At 36.2% G+C, this 19,344-nt stretch overlaps 1 non-coding gene across 1 annotated transcript; it reads left to right on the forward strand.

Moving 5' to 3' along the window:
• Window positions 1-5,599: 5,599 nt before the first annotated feature.
• TRNAL-CAG lies at window positions 5,600-5,680 on the forward strand. Its single transcript has one exon. It is a non-coding gene; the product is annotated as a tRNA-Leu (tRNA).
• The last annotated feature ends 13,664 nt before the right edge of the window (window positions 5,681-19,344 follow it).

Raw genomic sequence — 19,344 nt, forward strand, 5'->3', positions numbered from 1 at the left:
AAAAAAAAAAAAAAAAAAAAAAAAAAAAAAAAAAAGAAGGTCTAATGATACCTTGGTTACCTTTCAAATTTAAACTCCATCAAATTGATCATGTGGCCATATGAAACTTCAAAGTATTCACTATATTTTTTTTGGGGGGGGGGTGAAAAGAAAAAAAATACTAGGAAAGATGCTAATGCATCAGGCTAATGACTGAATTTTATCGTGAAAATCGACATTTGACAAATCTAAAACATTCCCTTCATGTTACCATATGAAACTTCAAAGTATTCCCTATATTTCGTGGAGGGAGGGGGGAATGAAAAGAAAAAAATACTAAGAAAGATGCCAATGCATCGGGCTAATGACTGAATTTTGTCGTGAAAATCGACATTTGACGAATTTAAAACATTCTCTTCCTATTCAATGGTTGGATTTGTCAAATCCTCATTCCATGTGACCATGGAAAACTTTATCCCCTCCCCCAAAAAAATCCGTCCAAAACTTATCCACTTTTATAGCTAAAATATTTTACTTTCTAGAAACTCTATTTTCTATGAGAATCAACTACCCATGAGAAAGAAAAAAAAAAAAAAAAAAAAAAAAATCAGTTCTCTTTTCAATCTATTTTTTCTTTCTTTTAATTGCAAAACAAATATAACCTTATGGAAATACTATCTCACAAATTCTATAAAGTCACAGACCAATAATAACATGTTAGTAAAGCAGATGAGCAAACTGTGAAGTTAGCACAGCTTGAGAGCTAATACAAGTCTAGTCTGTTGTAGTAGTGGGTATTCCGTCCATAAGGGTTCTGTTCTCTCCTACAACACGCAACTTATTTTGTCAATTTGCAATTTAGGAAAGAAGAGGCTACACCTTCCTAAATTTCCAATGCATGAACTTGGATAACTGAAAGGTTCAAACTGATCAATGGCCTAATAATTTATAAATGTGAAAGACTCTTCCACTTGTTCTTCGGAAATTTCTCAACCTTTCCTTTGAAATGTGGTAGAATTAGGTTTAAACTAAAACCTGAGACATGATGAAAGATGATGAAGGACTTATTACAAAGTTTGAGCTCCTAACAAAGATTGGTAATTTCATAAAATAAATAAAGGGAGAGGGTTTTTTGAAGAAATTGTCATAGGGAGCGCATCAATTATTATGTGTGATAAAATAATATCGTATATTGGAGGGTAACAAGGTTATTTCTTGTAAGTAGGAGAGAGATAGATACAGAAGTGCTAGTATACCCTGTGCTACTGGCTTATAGAATTACCTACTTCCATAAATAAATAATGGGAAAAAGAAGCCTGAAAAGGCAGTGTGGCCCCTATGCTTAGAAACAAGGGGGCGAAATGGACATTCCACCCCTTATGAAGATTGGAAATCCTGCCCTTGTTAATGCTTCCACAAGCATCCCCATTGCCCCCCACACTGATGTGTAGCCTTTTAGGGAACCCTCTCCAATAAATAAATTAAGGCACTATTTGACAACGTTCTGTTTCTGCCATCTCCACGTTTTTTCATTCCCAGAAAAGGAGAAACAACCTAGAAAGCGTTTGATAAAGTTATTCCGTTTCATCAATTTCTAGAAACATAAATCAAAATTTATGTCTATTTACAATTCTAGAAACGAATTTAAGAGAGAAAAAAAAAGGCTATTGTGCTCGATAAATCTCTCAACTATTTAAACCTAAAAAAAGGCAACCGAGCCCTCTCTTCCTTTTGGGTATCCGATGATACTATTGGGATTTTTAGTGGCATTATGTCTGCAAATAACGTTTCAAGAAACAGGTTTATCTAACACCAAAAAATCCGTTTTTGTTTCCAGAAACGTGAAAAGCCGTTTCTATTATTTCTAGACACAGAAACAGCATAAACGTTATCAAAATGATGCCTAAGGTCTGTAATTGGGTAGGTTGAGCCAAGAGTCCTAAGCTCCATGCTCATCTTTTATTGAACGGGCAAGTTGCCCTGCCCCAAAGCATTTATAAATTATTAAGAAAAACTATTTGTATAGTCATTACAGCAGCATGTAGACCATTGGGAGGTTGTGCGGAGACATCTTTAATGCATGACTAGGGGAACAACATAATCTTTTTGTGCCTGCCTATGTCTTGGCCTACACACGAAAGCACATAGCTTCATTTCTCTCCCTCCCCCACCAACACGCAAGAAAAGAAAAAAAAAAAAGTGAGGCATTCCTATGATTTCCTGGTTGGTTTGAAAAAGGCTTGGTGGCAGACTCAAGTATGTTAGGGTTGGGATTGAGAAGAATACAATAGACGCTTTACGTCTAGTGTCTATGCCGAGCATACTGAGAATCGCCCACATCTAGATAATAATGAAATCCAGTGGTTAGACTGGAACATCGTGAAGATGACAAGACTAGAAGGCACATGCCCTCTCTCTCGGACTGCCTATTTAAATAAGATTAGAATATTTTCCTAAGAGGGGGAGGGTATATTTGTCAAGTGAAATGTTTATTATAAAAAGGAAACTATATTATATTGTGAGAGGTTTCCCTAAAAGGCGGTTAAATCTCTACACCACCGTGAGAACTAATTGGAGCACACGTTGAAGTATCAACAATTATGAGATTTTCATTTTCTATGGTGGATGGAAGGTCATTTCACCCCTATGTGTGTTTAGGTGTAGAGGTCACATTGCCTTCTAGGCTTCTTTTTCGCATATATTTATATAATTATAAGTATCTATTTTTTCTTATGCACAATCATGCCTTACAATGGTTGGTTGGGAGTGGGGCAGAAATTTAATTACACACCCCCTTTTCATCCCCATCTAAAAATTGAAAATTCAACCTTATACATACATGGCGTGCGTAAAATATTTTTCCTAATAATAATAAGGGTTTTGCGTAATAATACTAAGGGAAAAAGAACGTTGCCTACTCGTGTGCAACCTGCTGAAATGATCGCCCTAAAAGAAAAGATACACCTAACACAAACACATGGAGGTCATATGAGCATGAAAATTGATACAAAATTAGTGTTTAAGCATACTTGGCTCCATGGTAGGAGAAGATGTAATAGATGGACTAGGGGTGTAAGTTTGGCCCTAACGACCCAAACCTGCCCTTGGCTCGCCCTAATCTTGAACAAGTACCTACCCAAAAATTTTGGCCCTAGAGGCCGGCCCGACCTTGAAATTTCTGATCCTCAGTCAGGGTCAGGGTAGGTAAGGGTTGATGTCTTTGGCCTGCCCAGCCCGCCCTGAACCCAGCCTTGATTTTTGTCCCTGATGTTGACTTTGGTTGTGACCCTGATGTTAATCCTGAATTTAACCTAATTTTATATATTGTTTGACATTGAGTTAATGACACCTAATATTTAAATTTTACAGGGACCAATTAATGAGGAAAAGTGAAGATGGAAATACAATGAATGATGCTAAAAGAAAATGATCGGTTTCTTTTTTTTTTTAAACAAATTTGAGTTCTTTGGATTTTTGGTTTTTTTAGAATATTCTCCTCTTTATTGAACATGACAAGGGTTTTGAGATCTTCAAATTGTTTGCCTTATTATGATGATCTCTTTGTTTATCATGACAAATAATTGAAAATTTTTGGATTATTTGCTCTCTTAGGATGATCTCCTCTTTGTTTATCATAATAGTTGGAGCTATTTGTATTGTTTGAATATTTGCTTTAGGATGTTCTCCTCATTACAAGTAATTTGTAATTTTGTATTTTTTTTTCTCCTCTTTAGTCTGAATATTTTTTATTTTTAAGTTATTTCATATTTTGTAAGGTCAGGGTCAGCATCATTCCTGTCCGACCCTGAAAAATCAGGGCCAATCAGGGTGGGTAAGGGTTGGGCCAAACCCTAAAGGGTAGGGCCAAGGTTTAAGTTTCGCGGCCCTAAGTCAGGGTCAGTATGGGTTTGGGCCCAGTTAATGGAACATAGGGTTGGGCTAGAGTTTCTCCAACCCGGCCCTGTTGCACCCCTAAGATGGACACTCTTTGGTATCTATGGCTGTTAGGTTTGTTTTCAATTTAGGGTATCTTAGTTGTACATTTAATGAGACAATGTTGACCGATTGAAGGTAGAGATTAATTCTGTTAAAAAAAAAAAAATCACATTTCCTATTAAAGGATGTCAAGATTAGGTTCACCCATATAAAAAATTTTCATGCCATTAAAATATGTCAAATATAACCATAAGTCCATTGATGCTAAGTGCCAACAACTAACCAAAAAGGTTTCTTGCTTCTCTTCAACTCTTCATGTCTTGTTAAGCTTTCTATATAATGGTCTACATAATTGTAAAAGTTCCAGTAGTTCTCCTTCACTAAAATATGTAGGGTGTCAATTCTAGACCAGCACTGATAGACCCTATATAAAAAGAAAAAAACTCAAAATTGATCTGGCCTATTTATTAAACACTTCTGGCATAAGCCTGCCATTTTAGATCCGATTGTTTCCAATGAAAGGGTGCTACCCGGCTGATGCCCGACCTAGCCTAAAATGTTTAAAGCCCCACTTAGAACTCGTTTAGAGCCCATTTACTAAGCTCGATATGTTTAGAACCCATTTAAAGCCTTTCTAAGATCCATTTATAAATGGGGCCATGCCTAGCATATGAGGACCAATTACTTAAACAAAACGATCACAATCCGAGGTCCTAAAGTGAGAAAGCCCGATTAAGCCCAACCAAAATTGGCATGTCATGATCGATTGACACCCCTATATAAAAGTATGTCGACCAAGAAAAGGGGGGGACCATGCCTAGCACGGTGTGAGGTCCTTAAGCGGGGAAGCCCGATTAGGCCTGACCAAAATCAACCCAGCCCTGCCCAACTGACCGTTTATAAATGGGAGTACCATACCTAGTATATGAGGACTGATTACTTAAACAAGGCTATCGATCATGATGTGAAACTTTAAAGTGGGAAAGCCCAATTAGGCCCGATTAAATTTGACCCAGCCCAGCCTGACCAATTGACACCTCTAAACTATATGAAAGTATGTCTACCAAGAAAAAACAGGGAGCGAAAATGTATATGAAGAGTATGATTGCTAGCGCAGTTGCAAAAACTGTTCTTACTTTCTGTTTTTAGTTTTTTATAAAATGTTCTTGTGTCCACATTAATTTTGAATGTAAATCTTGGTCATTTCGAAAGGCATATATATTAATTGAGTCTCGATCCTCTATCGTGTCTACCGATTATCTTAGGCAGGGTGTCAATTGGTTTGATTTTGATTAATCAATTTTGTTTCGATTTAACTTTCAAGGTATGAAAGGTAAAAAGCATAATCAAATTATTTATTTATTTTTTTGGTGAAAATCAAAATTTTTATCAAACGGCTCCAAAGTCCTTTATTGAAACCAACAGTTTCACTAAAACAGTTTTTATTGATTTTAGTTTTGGTTTTGATTTTATTGCCTGTTGGAGTCAACAGTTTTGGATCCAATCAGAAATAAACCTATTTTTATAGTTCAATAAAGAAATTTGATTGTCTAGGATAACCATTTTCTTTTAAAATCGATTTAATATAAGTAATTGATTCGAAAATGCCTTCTTTTGGATAGGTTCTTTTGTTTAGTATTAATATATATATATATATATATAGTCAAATCAAAGTTATCAATAAGTCAAGATGGCCGAGTTGGTCTAAGGCGCCAGTTTCAGGTACTGGTCCGAAAGGGCATGGGTTCGAATCCCATTCTTGACAATTACTTTGCCATTTTTTTTTGTCTATGTAGGGGTGTCAAAACCTAGTCCACCGAAACTGATAAAAAAAACTCGGATCAAACTAAACTGAGCTATGTTAGGGTTGGTTTTCAACCAACCAAACCAAACCGAACGGTCCAATAATCAAACTCATTGAAACCAATAATAAGAAGTGATTATGAGGTTATTAATAGATGAATTAATTATCCATTTTTTACAATATTAGTGAGAATATTTTTTATTGTAATGGCAATTGTTGTAAATCAATGATTATAAAGTTATGAATAGAGAATTTGATTTCTAAGTTCTAACAATATTTCCATTGATCTCCTTCCTTGTTCATTTACTAAAAAAGAAATCTCCTTGTTCATTATACAAAATTAGTTGGATAGTTAAATGAATGATTGGATACTAGAGTTCATTTTGTGATTTCAATATTAGTTATCTTCTTAGTAATTAGTTATTATTTTTTTATGCAGGGGTGTCAAAACCTAATCTGAATTGAAACTGATAGAAAAAACTTAGATCAAACTAAATTGATTTTGGACTGATCAAACTGTTAGCCTGATTTCGAATCAAGCTAGTTATCCTTTGGTTTCAATATTAGTTATTTTTTCCTTACAATGATAAACTATGATTCATCACAAATTTAAAGTGTTCTCTTCAAAATTTTCATCACCATAGGTTATTAATATAAAATTTCATCATGGTCCAAGCCCAATAGTTGATTGATCTAAACTGGTATTAAATTGATATTAAAAAATTGAAACTAAATCGGATCAAAACCGAAACCGATCGAACACCGAAATTCGTTTATGTTTTTGCTTTGATCTCCCTCATTCTTAGACTGAAATTAATTCAGTGCGACCGAATCCAAGCCGAATTGACCTTTTGATACCCCTTTTTCCATGCACCCTCTTGGTAGTATATACACCCTCTTCTTAGTCTTGGATCTTTCAATGCTTTGTAATAGTATCAGTATGTGATTACTTTTTTTGGGCCGTCGGAGCTAGAATCATTACTTTCTAATAATAGTACCATCTCGTGGCATTGGAGCATAATTCCTCATTTTATGGATATTTATACTTGTTTGTTTATACCCTAATTTTGTTTCAGACCCAACAATGCCATGATACTTGTACTGCCTAGGATAACTGTTAAGTTTGTCTCGAATTCTTGACCCGTTTTGAAGATTGACCCGATCCGACATATTTTGGTGGCGACCCGAATGGGAATTTTTCTGAGATTTTGTGATGGAAGCAGAGGGCTTGGGCCTATCGGCCCAAGCCCGGAGCCCATCACTGATCTCGTATCTCGTATGGGGGTGCGGGGGCGTAGCCCCCGCGGTATGGTTCGACCGGATCGACCGCGACCCGATGGGTCGAACCGCTATTTGGCGTATATATATATAATGGACTGTTGCTTGTTGAGAGTCATTGTATTCTAGGGTTTTCACGAAGCTAGGGTTTCAGGGCGAGTTCTTCCTCGCCGCTGCTAGGGTGTAATCCTTCTTCTACATAGTGAATCATCTTCTTCTTCGCCCGAGGACGTAGCACACCACCCTGGTGTGTGAACCTCGTTAAATCTCTGTGTCGTACGGATCTATTGTCTCTCTTTATTCGTGTTTCTTGGTGTTTGATCTAACAATAACACGTATTACTATGACCAAACTAACTTATATCTCGAGCACAAGTTCAAATATTGATATTTCTAGTTATCTTTTAAATTATTATTATTATTATTATTATTATTATTATTATTATTATTATTATTATTATTATTATTAAATATTTTTTTGGACTGAAAATTTGTGTTAGAAAAAGGGGCCTTATGGTGTACTAATTTGCAAAATTTCAATCCTATTCAACCTCCCACGTGGTGGAACTAGATACATGTTCATATATTCTGTATGGCTTGGGTTGCCTATTCGCAAAGTCTGCTCTTTTTTAAAACGCAAGCCACAACGATAAATCATTTAATTAAACGCTTTATTTATATATTGAGAAAAAAATGTCTGGAAGGTACTATGGCCTTACACTAAACACATAAAGGGGGCAAAATAACCACTTTGCCCATTCATTAATGTTGTAAATTTCATCATTGTTGATGCTTTTGTATGCATTCCCACTAGTCACAAGCCAACACATGGTCATGTTGCTTCCTCTCCCATATATATAGGGTAAAAGAACGATCCTTAATTGCGTGACCCTCGTGCTCAGGCACAGAGGGCAGCAAATTTATACTCCCACCTCTGAAACTCAAAAAAATTCACCCCATATTTATGTCCATGTGTGCCCCTCATCAGCTTAGAGGCCAGGCGACCAACGAGCTTTGTTGAAAAGTGAGAGAATGATCAATTTAGGTATAGGTTTGATCTTTTATTGAAAGGTGATACATGGCCTGTTATTAGGTCCCTTAGCTTCAATCTCGATTCATTTCAACTATGTGGATCATTACAATCACTTTATGGCATTACACATTAATGACAATAGGTTGGGCAATTGGTGTTTGATTTGTCTATATGCACCACCTCAACCAAATGCTAGGATCCATTGTTGGAACAATTTACAATCTTTTATTTCCTCCTTAACAACTCCTGTCATGATTATTAGAGACTGGAATGAAATCTTGACAGATCAGATAAACCGGGGGGGGAGGGGGGGGGGGTGCCAGATTTTCACTATCTTCAGTTGCTTCAATTCTATGTGACATTATTTCCTTTTTTAATTTGACAGAGATCACTTTAAGTGGTTAAATAAACAAAAACTACCCAAGTTAATCAAAGAATTCTTCAATAGGTGCTTTGCTTCCCCTTGTTGGCTGAATCTTTTTCCGAATGCCACTGTCTCAAAATTGGCATCAGCCGGATCTGATTACAATCCTTTAACTATTTAAAAAATTATTCCATTACCAAGATACTTGGTCCAATCAGCCAAACTTCATCTCCTACTTGTGACAATTTTACAACTAAATTGTCAAATTTTAGCAGATTATTGTCAAAATGGAACCATTCAAACTTCGTTTATGTGAACCATCTCAAGTCCAATATCTTCTCTGAATTCCTTGCTTTGGAATCAATCTCTAATGATCAAAACAATCAGACCCATCTGAATAATATTGCCCAGAACCTCAACTGGATCTTAGAGGCTGAAGAAAAATTCTGATACAAGAAATCAAGGCATCTCCATCTCTGTTGGATATAGAAATATCAGATTCTACCATGCAATCTCAAAACATCATATTCGGAGAAGGAAAATCGACTTCCTGAAGAACAGTAATGATGAAATTATGATGGAACCAATAACATTGCTCATGCTTTTGCTGACCATTTCAAAGAAATTTTTATAACCTCAAACCCCTTAGACCCCTAATTTTTGGAATGCTTATTTTCAAAGGTCCTCTCAGACTCAGAAAGCTATGCGATTAGCTCCATACTTGAGGGCACAGAAATTAGAAAAGATGTCTTTTCTATGGGACCATATAAAGCATTGGGTGTGGATGGCTTCGAAGCATGCTTCTACCACAAGCTATGAGATTAGTGAAAAATAATGTTAAGATATTTGTCAAAGACTTCTTCAACAACTGCTCACTTCCATCTGGAACCAATCATACACTCATTTGCCTCATTCCAAAGAAAAAAAGAGGCATGTCGAGTTGAAAAATTCTGACCCATTAGCTTATGTAATGGCTCCTACAAAATTATTGCCAAGATATTGGCTAATTGACTCAGAGATTACCTATATAAATACATCTCCCCATTTCAGGCAGCCTTTATCCTAGGGCGTCAAATTTGGACAACATCATTATAGCCCATGAAAATTTTCACTTGTTAAAAACCAGGAGGGGGAAAAAAGGTGTTGTTGCCATTAAGTTAGATCTGACAAAAGCTTATGACAGACTGGAATGGAATATAGTTAGAGTTATCCTCGAATTTTTGGGTTTTGGGGAGCGTTGGTGTGATCTAATCAATTATCTGATGTTGACATTTACTTTTCCCATCAAGTTAGAAGGATCTTCTTTTGAACTCTTTGAACCATCAAGGGAAATTCGGCAAGGATGTCCACTAAGTCCGTACCTTTTTATCTCATCTATGGAAGTCCTTTCACGTTTGTTGTCTGCATACAGAGAGCTAAGCCTCTTTAAGGGAATCAAAGTGGCCAGACATGCCTCAGAAGTGACCCACCTCTTATTTTTCGATGACACATTCATATTCTATCAAGCAACCTCGGAGGATTTGTTGGCCATTAAAAGAGTTCTAAAACTGTTTTATGACTTGAAGGGACAAAGTATTAACTTTGACAAGAGTGAGAACTTTTTCAGTAAAAATGTCCCTAACTATGAAAGAATGCGCCTGAGCGCAAGAATAGGGATAAAGGAAATAACCAAGGAGACTAAATATCTAGGAACAAAGCTTTTTTGTATCTTAGATCACGTGTGGCCAGTCTATGCCCGATTGTCGATAGAGTCAACAATCGTCTCTTGACTTGGAATGCAAAATTCCTTTCCTTTGCTGGACGTAGAATCCTTACCCAATCCACTCTCTACTCCATCCCATCTTACCTTATGTACTGTTTTACTTTCCCAGCAAGAACCTGCAAAGATATTGACTCCATATGTGCAAAATTTTGGAATGGAAGTTATTCTAAGGACTCAAGGAAGTTACATCATTCTCATTGCATGGAAAAAAAATCTACCAGCCAATTTAGAATGGGGGCCTTGGTCTACGGGCTGCTACAACCCATAACAAGGCCTTATTGTTAAAGTTGGAATGGAGATTTCTCTCTAAACCTCAAGCAATGTGAATAAAGTCTTAAGGGCCAAATATTGCTTCCAAAAATCTCCTTTTGACCCAAAGGTCTATGATGGGTGTGGGTCATGGATATGTAATAGTTTGGCATCCATCTTACCCACCCTGAGGAAATGTGTGATATCTGTGGTAGGTAATGGATTTGACATTTTTTTCTAGTATGATCCATGGATTGTTCAAACCCAAATATGCTCGCCATCAACACTCACCAGAACATTAACAAGTCTGAAAAGGTTAGTAGTTTTATTCAAAACAATTTCTGGAACATGGAAGCATTAAGGACCTTTTGCAACTTTAACGTGTTTAAGGAAATAGCTAAAATCAACCCAACCCCTCAACATGATAAATGGTATTGTACAATAACCAATAAAGGGATTTCTCCACTCGACCAAGAGCTATATTTATTAATTTTGGCAACAACTATCCAGGTGTAAATCAGAATATTCATAAGAATTGGTGAAAATTTCTTTGAAAATTAAAAATTGACCTAAAATTTATAATGTTTTTGTGGAGATGTATACACAACAGAATACTAGTCCGTGCTACATTGGGAAAATGGATGGAAATAAACACCTCATGTGCATTTTGCAACCAACAAATGGAGTCCGTACTCCACCTCTTCGTCTTATGTGATTTTGCACACATTTAGATAGTTGGACCATTAAGCTTACGGCTACAAAATATAAATTCAACTTTCTTTATACACATGGTAAATTACTTCTTTCAACACAGAATGATTCCTCGAACTGATATGGTAAGGTTTTTTAATATCTTTGCCATCACTTTATATTTCGTTTGGAAGCACAGGAAGGAGGTAGTAACTTCTAATGCCAACCCCAACCCCATTATAGTTTTGAATAATATTAATGCTTGGATTGCTTATCTCAACTTGTATCCCCATGTGTCTAAACGAACCGATCTTATTACATACAGATGGGCCAACCAGCATGAGATAAGGTTTTTTTTTTTCTGACATATCTAATTTTGGTATGTGCTAGTGCAGCTAATATTTTGAACTCAGCTTCAAGATGGGCATATGGAGTTCTCTTTGAGGATAAGTTTAGGATCATCCACAGGAATTCTACGACAGCTACTTAGGCAGAGGATGTTGAAGCAGAATGAATCTTGGTAGGGTTGAAGATGGCATAGGACAGAGGATGGAATGAAGTGTGGCTCTCAACGAGGAATTTATCTAACCTCATTCCATAGCCTACCAAAGCAGCATGACCTCTGTTACATTTTGCTACCTTTTATCAAATCAAAAAACTATTGGAGTCTATAACTTTCCATCATAAAGAAGTAACTAGTTGCCCAGCAATATTTCATATTTTAGATATAATATTATAAAGCAACAGTTATAGGGAAACTGTATGTTAATATCTATGTTGTTTAATAGTAATGGTTTCTTTCAAAAAAAAAAAAAAAAAAAGACTCGACTAGTATTGCGGCAAGACCTAGATCGCAGTTGCACCATAGCAAATTTATGAATAACACCTATATTGGCTATAATAAGTTTCGAACTTGAACCCACTGAAAACAAAGGGATATCACCAGTCACCTGAGCAAGGGGCTCAAATTTAAATCGAACACAAGTAATAATGTAAATTTTGTTACTAACTGAATGATTTAAAAAAAAAAAAAAGGTTCTATACAAGGTAACTTGTATATGTGAGTTTAAGTGTCTTTTTTTTAGCCATTATATTGGAAGTAGATACAGCAAAGGTACTACAATAGTGCAGGACTACTAGAGGAGAAAGTATGGAACTAGATGAATAATAGAACTAATGGAAAATGATCTTCTCCAATATCAACGACCCTTCAACGATTCATTTAAGGGTTGGGAGGAGTTGGACATGTATCTTTAGGCGTTGGGATGTGTGTTCAAGCTCTCCTAACGTTGAATGATTATTGGAGAAGAGTTGAATATTTAAGTCATTGGAGAGGAGCCGAATCCAGATATAAACTACTTGAAATTGATTAATTGAATAATCCATATGGTTTTCTGTTCTTTAGAAAATAAGATTGCTACATCGAAGTTCCATTCATATGGAAATTTAAAAATACATGGGAGGAAATTCATTAGATGGTAAGCCACATCAGTGAGAATATGGGCCATAATATACAATCAAAAGGACTCTTTTTACCCAATTGATTTATTGGCCATCTACCCCTTATTTATGGTCTGAAACAGCCTTCAATAGTCCAATCATAGCGGTAGACAATGTGGATGAAGATATTCTCTCTTCACCATAGGTGGAGAGAAACTGATTCCATAAAGAATACATGCTTCGATTTTGACGAAGGACATAATTCTATAATAATAATAAGAGATTGAGTTCCCTATGAGTTCCCTATTTTACCACAATAAGGTAAATATAGCATTTCATACGAAGGAGAAGAGATGGACATAGAAGGTGCAAGCATATGCTATGTAGTTTGGCATTATTCTTTTCCCCTACCGATAATAAGGGGGAAAAAAATGATCAAGAGCATGGCTTAATGCTAGTGCTCCCATGAATCTATCTCTTCCTTGTCAAAAGACATTTTTACCTTTTGTTTGATAGAAGAGACAGACAGACAAAGGGAGCACTGACGAATGCCACACTCTCAGACAAAAAACCACTTCCTTAATAATAATAATAAATTTACAGCCGAATCTAAGCTTCCCTTGACAATCAATAATGTTTTGCCTTGTAACCTAGTGAAGCGGCAATTCCATCCAATGAAAGTACATTGGATGGTCTGGAATTTGGATAGCCAATTTGTCAAATTTCAACCTCAAATTCAAGAAATGAGTTTTTCTTGAATTATAGTCTCCAATAAGTCAAATTTCAACCTCACATTCTCCTTTCTGAATTGGATGTTGCCAGGTATCTCATCCATGTTCATGCCCACCTATTATAGTCTCCAATAAGTTTACACACCGGCCGCTAGGATTTTTATCTATTTTATCACTTAAAAGCTTTTTTCCGGCCTTGAAATTTGACAAGGGAATAGCACCATTCTAAGTTTATCTATCCAAGAAAAACCTCAATCAACATGCCATCTGTTAGATGTTTCAAAAGATCAAATAAAATTATTCAAAAAAAAAAAAAAAAAAAATGAAACATGAAATAACTAATGTTGGCCATGTCCCCGGACAGAGTTTTATTCCTGAAAAATAAATGATGAAGACGTAGCTAGAGATAGGGACCAATATCATGGATAGACAATAAAGATGGTATAACTTCACCTCCACTAATATTTGAAAGGGAAGATGAGTTTTTCTCTGGGTAGAAAGTTTGAAAAGATGAGGGAGAGAGAGAGAGAGAGAGAGAGAGAGACAGAGAGAGAGAGAGAGAGAGAGACAGAGAGAGAGAGAGGGGACGCGGGTAGTTTGAATGTGGCGTTGACGTTTAAGACAGCTAGCTTTGGGTGGAAGCATCCATGTCACCGGGTCCTCTCACCTCCGGCCAATAAATAAGTTGAGAGCCTTTCTTCTGTCTTACTCTTAAATCAAGAAACGGAGTCAAATCCGGTCTATTAAAGAGTCCTACAGAGTGCACTTCTCTCTCTCTCTCTCTCTCCTAATTCCTAAGTCACCTTACCTCCATTTCCCGACGGTGATTGAAAGGCTATCAATTTCCTTCCGGATACTATTTTTCTGGTAAATACCCATGCGATCATAACTCTTATTTTTTGGTAAAACCATGTGGTCATAACTCATAAGTAAACCAAAAAAAAAAAAAAAAAAACTGATTAAGTAAACCAGTTCTGTATCTAAAAATAATAATAAAAAAATAAAAGTATTATCAGAAACTTGTAAGTAGGGGATATTTAAAATATGAGAAAAATAACGCTGTTCGCTTACGCCTTTTATATTCATGCATAGTTATTTGGCATGAAAAATACTCAGTTGCCCAGGCTAGAGATGCCCCTATTAATTTGGGTTTCCATTGGCCTGTGTGCTGGCACAATAGTCACACAGGCGGAGAATGACGTTCCTCTTCTCTTAAAACATCAAGGAGGTGTTACAATAATCTAGGTGGAGTTCATGTGGAAGAGAGTCCTTGCATGCAATTTTGTTTTGGAGTAACGAAAGTAAGCTGAAACCAATCCAAACCAACTGGTTCACACCCCAAATTTCATTGCTTTTAAGAAATAAAAATAGGGTTTTGCTTGGTATAACTATTATTAGTTACATCGAGCTTGGCACAAATAAAGCATTCCTCTTTGGGGTGAAACCTTGTGCAATAGGTGTATTTGAGTAACAATAAAGTTGCCCTAATTAATGGATTTTGTCTTACTTGGGATGAGTACATTTTTAGCTCTTGCTATGGCATAGAATGTTGATGACTTATTCTCACCGCCATTGGCATGCAATTTTCCTTTCACATGATATAGAACTCTGTCTTGTCGGTGTAGGAAATGCCTAGAGATAGGGCACTAGCAAAGATTTCTTTGCGGGTCAAGGCGATGAAGATGTTGGTGCACGCTCTCTCATTAATCCTGTGCGCTAGCATTTTTTGTGCTAGCAGGATAGAGTTCTCTCGGCATTTTAATTATTTTAAACTCATTCTAAAATTATAGTATTTGAATAAATAAATATATATATATATATATAGGAATTAAAAAGAAGACTAAAAGGTAACATGCCCCTACAGCTAGATATAAAGAGGGGAAAAATGACTGCCCACCCGTTTTGAAAGCCATAAATCCCTTCCTTATTGATGCTTATGTATGTACTTTTGTTTGTTACCACGGTGGTGCAGGAGTCACACTGCTTTTTAGGAGACTGTTTCAAACTTTTTTTCTTCTCAAAACACCCATTAGTTTGGCTTGTAGATCCCTCCCCATATTGGCTTGTAGATCATTGTTTGGTTGCATCGCCCGTGCACTAATGTGGGGCTAATGAAAACATATATAGAAGCATCCACATTGATGAAATTTTTTATTTCATAAGAGAAGAGATGGTAATTTCACGCGCTCCTATGTTTGGGCACAGGAGCCTCACAGGAGGACAACTTTCTTTTTCCCATAAATAAAAGAACATTGAATTTCAATTTTTTTTTCCTTATATAATGAACATTGATTCACAATTTGATTTTGAAAGAGGAAAGGGTGAAGTGAGAAATATTCAAAAGGGTAACACAACTTAATTACGAATTGGGTGATTTGGTGTTAGCATCGATTGGTTGGTTGATAGGTTACAACTCATTTTAGTTGATTTAGTCTCAGCATGAAACATGACCAAGAGGTCCCCGGGTTTTCCATAACAGGAAGAAACTTTTTTGGTGGAAGGTTGTTGAAGGATTTGTCAAACTAGATTGCCCTACGGGGGAGTTTATGTCTCCAGTAGCATTTACTTGAGGGTTGGGACTAGGTAGGAGATGCTCCACACCTTCATGTAGTCATTCTTAAATACTTGTAAGGAAGTGTTTTTTTGTGGGTGGAGTGTAGTTCCTACGTGTACGTGAGGGTCAATGGGAATGCACAAGTAAACATCAATAGATGTGTCATTTTCTATTTTATAGATGGTGGCCTGATCATTTTTTCCCTCATATGTGTTTGGACGTAGAGACACCCTTCCCAATAGAAACCATTTTTCTATACTCCTAACAAGTATAAGAAGGAGAAAAAAATGTTCCCTGATCATGCGGTACTGCACCAATGCCGGAGCCAATGAGAGTGTACAATGACATCAACTAGTAATAGACTTTTCGAATTTCACAAGGGTGAGACTATCATTTCGCTTTGTCTTCTCCTCTCATAAATATTTCTCATAGACAAATACTAAGCAAACGAAAATGAAGGCAAACCTCTCAGCCTACATTTATTAATGTTTTTGGCTTCTAATGGTATCATTTTCACACTATTGAATGATGGGTCCAAACCCATCCTCAGTTCTTATCAATAAAGAGTACAAATTTATTATCCCTTTCTCTCTTTCCAAATATTCCAAGTTGAGAAAATGGGATTGGAAGAAAAATCACACCAGAGTCCAAACTGAAGTAACAACACAAAAGGGCTACTATACTAGTGAGAAAGGCATGAGACGTGGTCGGCCGGCTAAAACAGCATTAGAAGCCAACGTCGCAACCCGATCAATAATAAAAATCAAAAGTGAACGGCCGACTTCTTATTTGTATTTTCAAGTGGTTAACAGTTTAGCATCTCCTCCTAGAAAGTCCTCTTATTCTCCCTTCTCCATTTCACACTTGCAAACGCAAACGCTCACAACTTAGAAAATAAACATTTGACTTTTTTTGTTTAGATGTTAAGTTTCAATCCAAATGGAATTTTTTAATCGTCTTATTGTATTCTCAGATTAGACAAATTAATCTAAGAGAATAAATTATCCTAGATTTTTTTTTCACTTTCGTTTTCTTATATTCCACGGGATTTGAACAAGATAGCAGATACTCTGGCCCAGAAGGCACTGTCTATCATGTGTTTGACAGATTGGCCATATTCCATTCCTTGGTCTGGATAGTCATTGTAAGTCTGATGCCATTGGTTGTAGGCATGTCTCTCAGTAATCTACACTTCAAAAAAAAAAAAAAAAAAAAGAAGCTTTTACAACCCTATACTACTACGAAGACATCAAACGAGCATACTTTGAAGAGTGCATTTCAAGTGTTAATGGGGCAAAAGAAAGGAATGGTGGTTATCAAATGCAAGAACTGGAGAGTCTTCAAGTGAAGATGAAAATAATTTAGTTTGGGTGCATCAAGAAGATAGACACTATCATTGCATAGGCTTCAGTAACTTGACGCCCAAAGCAATGTATGTTGCATTTCATCGTGGTTTTCAAGTTATGTGACATCCGTTAATTTTAACAGAAGTCTGATTTTATTGGGGATGTCAAACAATTCTAGTGGACGAGAAAATAGAAATTCTGACTCTCAAACATGTGTTTTAATTCATCACCTGCAGATGTAAAGATGTCCGAACAATTGTACCGAGGCCTACGTGTTTTGAATCTCAACGGAGAGAAATATGACCATGAGAGCATCTTTGGTTATAATTTTTATTTTGGGAAAATCGTTTGAGATGGTATGGTCATATTCAACGAGGCTATTGGATGCACCAGTAAGAAAGAGTGATCTGATCCAAATAGTTAGAATGATGTAAAAAAAGCTAAGGGTAGGCAAAAAATGACCATAGGAGATGTAAGGAAAGATGTAGACAGATTAGGCTTTGCTCAAAGTATGGCATTGAATAGAGTGGATTGAATAGGGTTAGTGATTTAGCTTCCTTTTTTTAGGCTGAGTATTCTCTATTGATGGCAATGCCGAAGGTGGAGAATGCTTGGCTGGGTTTTTGTGTAATGACTTGATTTTCTTTAATAAAGTTTTCTGAATCTTTAGGGGGAAAAAAAAAGAAGGCTAGGATCTATGTAGCAACCCCATTTAGTTGTGTTCTATTTTGTTACTATTTTTATGATTTATTTCTTTTCACTTTTCCTTTTCCTTTTCCTTTTCCTTTTCTCTATTGTTGCTTGGATCCATATAGCCGACCCCATTAAGTTGGGATGAGGATTTGTTGTTGTTGCAAACATTCCTAGGCTTTGGAGGTTGTTCGTGTGATGTTTTTAGCTTACACTTTTGTAAGTCGCTCAACAAACACTGAAGCTTATAAAAGGTGAAACTCTCGAACTCTTTAGCAATCTTTATATAAAGTTTATATTGTGTGGTTTGGAACTTTAAGCCTTTAACTGGCTATATTTTCAAATTACCTTAGGTTTTATTGTTTGCAATGAGAGAGGTTATTGTTTTATCTCCGAAATCTACCTTTCCCTAGAAGGCTTCACTTTTCTTTCTTTCCTTCTTGTTATTTTTTTCCTTCTCATGAGAGAAAGTATTGTAAGTTCTTTGTGAGGAATTGCCTCACAAAAAGTGTTACATTGGTGACATTATTGGGCTTTGTTGTGAGCCTAGGAAATACAAGGGTTTGTAGTGAGACGTAAAACTACTGTAAGGGTTTGACTGTTACCTGGAAAGCAATTGAGATTGTAAAATTCTAAGATCTCGTGGAAGTAGGGGGTTTCCTAAATAGCTCGAAATTTTTTTACGTATTATATCTTGATTTATTCTTTTCGTCTTTACATTCTTGAGTGCAGGTGAGTGTTCAAAAACCTTTTGTTTCTAAATTTATTTTGGGGTGTGGTTTTGAACATTTGAGTTTTATTCCTTTCAAATTTTCTGAATCCCAATTGACTCCCTCTCGGGAGATCCTTTGATCGTAACAATGGTTATGGGAGAAAACATTTATTTCTTCTTATAATTTTCTTGTTATAAATTACAACTTTTCTTGGATGGAGTCACTGCCGGGCTGTGCGACCCTTACACCAGCATAGGGACTAATGAGAGCACTTGCAGGGGAATCTAAAAAGTGTGGGGATTTTTCATTTATGGGGACAAGGTGAACATTTCACCCTTTCTATTTCTGGCCGCAAGCGCTACATAGCTTGGTAGACTTCTATTCTCCAATCTTTTTATATTTTTGGTAATGAAAATATCACCTCATGATTATGATTGTCTTTTAACTTATATATAAGTTTTGGAGAGAGAATATTGTCTGCTTGGGTTCTCCATGCCTAGATAGATGAGGAAGTGGGGATGGGTTGTGAAAGATGCCATTGCTACAGTCCTCGCCCTCACTTCCCCAATGTATTTGTTCTTGGGGAACGCAAGTAGACAACATTCTCTTACCCATAAATCTTTTTATGGGAGAAAGAACACTTGAAAATAACAAATATAAATGAAAGTAAGAAGAGGTACAAATCTTTACAGATTAAAGACCCAAAAACAAATAAAAAAATAAATTCTAATTGAAAAGCTTAAAACAAAAAATAAAAAACAAATCTATTATAATAT

The sequence above is a fragment of the Macadamia integrifolia genome, unplaced genomic scaffold (genome assembly GCF_013358625.1).
Source record: "Macadamia integrifolia cultivar HAES 741 unplaced genomic scaffold, SCU_Mint_v3 scaffold1051, whole genome shotgun sequence".
Lineage (NCBI taxonomy): Eukaryota > Viridiplantae > Streptophyta > Magnoliopsida > Proteales > Proteaceae > Macadamia > Macadamia integrifolia.